Here is a 6000-nt window from a genome sequence, read left to right as displayed (position 1 = left end):
TCATGTAAAATAACTGACTTACGAACTTTGGTGAAACTTGTAGATTTACCCGAGGCTTATATCAAGAATCCAAAGGCAAAGAAACAACTATTCGGGGGTGGGGTCACATCTCTTCATAAAAAAATAAAGCAAAGTTTTAAGAGGTGCGACCCATATTAAGTCTCTCATTACAGCCTGTAGAAACAGTCTGCCTTGAGATCTCGAGCAGAATGGATGTCTGTGGGAAAGGCTTGCAAGTCCATGATCTATTAAGGGAAATACGTTTGGCTCACGCTTTCGCCAGACATAGGGCCACGATTATCAGTTCCCTTTTTGAGACTTATAACAGACTAGTTGGTAATCTAACAGATGATTACTATAAGCAAGATATAGATTTAGATGTTTCCACTCTAAGTCTGAATGATAAGGATACAGACACTCAACTTCAGTATTATCAACAACAATACCATCGTTAAAGAGAGGTGGCTCTCCAATTTTTGTCTGTCAAGTCATTACTGGATGATCTTTGAGCGATACGACAAGATTTGTAATTTAACTGCGTAGAAAAAGAAAAGGGGAATTCCCACCCAGTTATGGCCTTGAAAGAGGTGAGTGAGTGAGTTTGTTGGTTAGCACTCCTCCATAAAAGGAAGGCTCCAGGAGTTCAGCCAGCACACTTCACTCCTTAACACTCGCTCACACTTTAGAGACCTGGGATGGAGGGTGAGGGTACATTTTTTCAAAGAGTTAGCGGGGTAATAACTGATGATCAGTATGATGTCAGAGATAATGCTATTTGTCACATAGTTAATGCTACTGGAGTACGAAATTACGGCCTTTGTGCTGCAATTTCTGAAAAGTACCCTTATGCTAATTTGTATTCCACTCGAAAACCCCTTTATAATCTTAACAAAGCCCAGGTCAAATCAAGAGATAAAGTTGGGGTGGTTAGAGTATTTAAAGAAAGTAACAGACCTTATATAATTACTTTAGTAGCCCATTGGTGTCCTGGCTATGAACTAGAGACCAACGAGTCTGCCCAAGCATTAATATCAAGGTCGTCAGACCGACATTACATTCAGGGTCTCCAATTGGATACTCTGACTGGATGTGTGGGTAACTTAGCTCTATGTATTGAAGAGCTAAAACGTATCCTACCCCACTTAGGTATTAAAAATTTATTAGTACCTGCAGGAACTGGAAGTGGTCTGGGTGGGGATATGTGGGCTTTAAAATATTTGCCTTGCTTTGAGAAACTTGCGATATACTGCCGGCGTAACAACATCAATTGTACAATTGTTGATAGGAGAAATGTCTCCGATCACAAACCCGCTGTTGGAGTAAGCAAGTGGTATCCACCACAACAACCACTAGCACAGCTTTCTTCACAACCAAAGTCACTACAGCTTTCATCACAACAATCACAACCTCTACCACAGCCTCCATCCTACGAGGAGGTGTGGCTGGAGGATCCAGTGTTACTACCCCTCCTCCAGCATGAATCACTACAGCAGCAGCAGCACCAACAGTTGCCCCACCCCCAGTATGAGCCACAACAGCAGCAGCAGCAGCACCAACAGTTGCCCCACCCCCAGTATGAGCCACAACAGCAGCAGCACCACCACCAACAGTTGCCCCACCCCCAGTATGAGCCACAACAGCAGCAGCAGCAGCAGCAGCATGGACAATGCAAAGACCCACGAAAAAGACCCGCAGCAACCTCAGATGAAGTGGAACCACTCGGTATCATTAAAAAGAAAAAAAAAAAGAATAAGTAACAGTGTTAGTGTATTAAATGTTTATGATGATTCCAATGCCTGGAAAGAAGCCAGAAATGGAAGATGTTATATAAAAGAGGCCACTGATCCAGGTTTCACAGAAAAATAATTTTTATAGAGAAATTACTTACACCAATACTACTTAAAAAATTATTACTTATCAAAACTAAGCATTCCCAAGTTTGACTACTAATAATAGTTTGTAAGAACCAACTAAAAAAGCAAATAAAAGCGCCTCGGACCCGTACGGACCATACGTTGACGACTAAGGAACGGACAAAGGACAGTCTTAGGGTGGGAACATGGAATGTGAAAGGAGTGAATGATGAAGTGAAAGAGAGAGAGATTGTTCAGGTGCTTGAGGATGCAAAAGTGGATATATGTGGATTGACTGAAACTAAATGGAAAGGTGAAAGGGTGAGAGAATGGGAATATGGTGTAGGTATATGTGCGGGAGTCAGTGAGAATGAGAGAGCAAGAGAGGGAGTATGTCTGATGATAAGCAAGAAGTGGAAGAGAGTATGGAACAGTGGGTGCAAGGATTGTATGGGTGAGGATGATAGTAGGTATACAAGCATGGGCTGGTTAACCCTTCATGATTCAGGGGGCAATTTGTGAATATCCTTGATGCTATACCCCTACCGAATGATGTGACAAGTAAGAGTGTTAATCCTATAATGTACAAAACAATTAGTAGTTCAACCATAGAAAGTATTGCCATAGAAATTACTAATCAAAATGGTGGACCAATATACTTTGAAGACAATCACCGTGTTCTGTGTATTACATGTAAGACGTAGGTAAAGATGATCACAGACTCATTACTGTTTTTGACACCATGATGCCTACTATCCTGATTCCTCCTTCCAATGATGAATTCTTGTTCCTATTCAAAGATCCATTCCTACTCAAACGAGGAGGGGCTCTAAGTGATACAACTACTTTTAGGAGCCCCATATACCGGTACTACCAACGGGGCGCTGGTATTTTTGACTTTCTAAGGAGCATAGGGAAACGGGTAATTCCTTTTTTTTATGAAAAATGTAGTTCCTGAAGCTCTGGGAATGGGACGAGGTGTACTCGAGGATGTATCTAGTGGCAAGGCAAATCTGAAGAACTCTCTGAAACAGAGAGGAATTACAGCCCTGAAAGGTTTCGCTCAAGGAGCTAGCATGAAAAAAGGACGTAAACAAAAGTAAAAAAGGAGGCGGAAATTATGGAAATGTTATAAAAAGGATGTATTTGACTTAATATAGCTTAGATAGAATAGCAATTTGATTCTGGTAACATGTCTCTTGATGTTGCTTCGGAGGTAGGGGTAAAATCCCCTCTCAGTAATTATTCAGCTGCCATATCAGAAATGTTTCCTCGTCCTCACAAAATCCGGATGATAGAATCATCAGTTGCTTCAAAGCAAAATATGGATGTTCTACCCATAAACGCGGGCTTTGATAAAAAAAAAATAACTGATAAATACGTCGAATTTCGCATACCTAGAGCTGATCGGTCATTCATTGATATGAGCGCTCTAGCCCTCGAGTTGAAATTGCGAGTTACAAAAGCAGACGGATTTTCCGTACTCGTAGAAGATGATAAGATGATGTTTGTGAATGCATCATTACATACAATATTTAAAAATGCATCTGTGTTTTTAAATGGGATTCAGGTTGAAAATAACTATATGTATAATTATGCAGCCTTTATAAAATTGCTCACAACACTTAGTCCCTCCAAAGTAGGGACTATTGGTAAAAATTGTTATTTACTTCATGATGAAAATGGTACAGGGATTGGAGATAGTAATACTGAAGTCTATTTTGTTGGGCTCAGTGATCAGGGAAAAGGTTTCTTACTCTAACTAAGGAACATGGACTGCATCTATGTAGTCCATTACTGATGGACTTAAATGGGTTGGATGGATATTTACTTGATAACATTGACGTCAATATTCGAGTTGAATTCGATAATCCGATTTTTATTAACACTCATCAAGATGGGGGCAAAATGAAGCTCCACATAGATTTGTGTAAACTGTGGGTACTCGTGTATTTCCTCAGCCGGTGGCCATGGCTGCACTTAATGCTTCGTTATCTGATCCAGGATCGTTTGCAGAGTATGTGTATAATAAGCAAGTGGTAAAATCATACGTCATTGCTCAAAATCAAAGTTCAGTGACTGTTGACAACCCTTGGGGGAACTGTATTCCAAGCAAACTGTATTTGTATATAGTTGATATGGGGGCTTTTTCTGGATCGTATAATAAGAATCCTTTGTATGTGACTCATGCTGACTTGTCAATGGGAGAAGTCTGTATAACTTCACAGTCTCTTTTACTTATCAATACACATCACTGTACCATTATACCTTGAAGACTCTACAGCAGGTCTCAATAGAGATCACTTACTTAACTATGAGGCCTATACCAATGGAAGAATGATTTTAATTTTAGACCTATTACCTGAGGACGTTAAAGATGTAATTGATCCCGAATATACAGGAAATTTGAGAATAAATATAACATTCAAGAAAGCCAGTGGGTCTAATCGTGTTCTGCTGATGTTTGGAGACACTTAAGGAATTCTAAGAATAAATAGTGATCGGCAGATATATTCAGATGTGAGAGCTTAAAGAAAAAAAATGAATGATCAAGAACTCGAAACTGTGATTCGTAAAAATTTACCCCCTCACTGTATTAAACAATTCTGGGGATGTCTGGCAGCTGATGAAATGATAAATGTGAAAATACCTAACAATTTAGGACCTGTGTTTAGCATCGCTAACATATTACCGTACCCACTTCAAAAACTGGAGAAATGGGTCACTGGGTTTGTTTTTTCATAAAGGATCACTTTATATATTTCCTTGATTCATATGGTCTTCTACCTAAGCAGTACTCTGAACATTGTTACGGAACAGAAAAAGATAATGTACACTTTAAGTGAGAATACTAAAAATCACTACTGTCCCGTAAAGTTCCAGGTTCAAAACAAAAGAGTTAGGTAAAATTACAAGTTAAAGTTTAATGCTCAAACTAACAACAAAACATTCAGGACTCCTAAGGATAATGTAATGGCAAAAAAGAGGTTAAATATATGGTTAACTGCAATAGCCTCTATTAACACGAAAGTAGTATGAGTAAATTTATCTAAGTCAGCCCTGTTAAAATGAGATACCAGATAATACTCAGTGAATGCCAGATATATTATTACAGATACAAAATATTATTAATGATGGCTGATAATAAGAACCTTACATCAATACAAAAACCTCACTAGGCCTACAAATTAACAACTTATGCTATACAGTACAAGAACAAAATGCAATAACACTTATACTCAAATTACACACAGCTGCTCGATGGTTGGAGACTTCCTGAGCACTCACAATAATAATAACTGTACAGGGGAGGACAGAGATGTGAGCAAAATGAGGAGTAGATCTAAGTGGCAATTAATGTAGAGACTGAGCTCATTATATAGGGGCCGGCAGAGCTTGATACAACTTGTAAGAAGGACGCGCAAATGAAGCCATGGGGACAAAGAGTTGACAATCCTGCTCTGAACAACAGAAAGAATGACTTACTCTACTATAACGGTAGAAGGGGGGAGTGAGGTAGAACACGCTCGTGATCAAACAGGCAGCACACTGTACGTTAGAATTACACAAAGGATGATGAAATCATAGGCTATGTAACACCTCCCCACAAAGAAAAAGAAATCTACAAAGGAAATTTCTTATTACACTAAAACAATGTCTAAAGTCTAGATAAGCAATCTGCAATAACATTTTCTTTCCCCTTGACATGTTGTATGTCTAATGAATACTCCTGAAGAAGTAGACTCCATCTTGTCAATCTTTGATTTTTATCTTTAAACTTACTAAGGAATTTCAGTGGGTTATGATCGGTATAAATGACTATGGGGTCAAAACCAGAACACAAATAAAATGAGAAAATGCTGTAAACCCAAAATCAAGGCCAAAAGCTCTTTCTCAATAGCTGAGTAGTTCTTTTGAGGTGGAGTGAACTTCTTACTGTAATAAGATACAGGATGTTTAATACCCTGATCATCCTCTTGCAGCAAAACAGCCCCAGCTCCTGTATCACTTGCATCAACAGCCATCTTAAAAGGCTTAGCAAAATTTGGAGTAGCGAGCACTGGCTGACTTAATAGGATAGCTTTAAGTTTGTTGAAAGAGGATTCACAGTTATCGGTCCAGACAAATTTAACTCCCTTTTTCAGTA

The sequence above is a fragment of the Coenobita brevimanus genome, chromosome 19 (genome assembly GCF_032717465.1).
Source record: "Coenobita brevimanus isolate Jiangsu-jjx chromosome 19, ASM3271746v2, whole genome shotgun sequence".
Lineage (NCBI taxonomy): Eukaryota > Metazoa > Arthropoda > Malacostraca > Decapoda > Coenobitidae > Coenobita > Coenobita brevimanus.
This window is presented reverse-complemented; position numbering follows the sequence as displayed.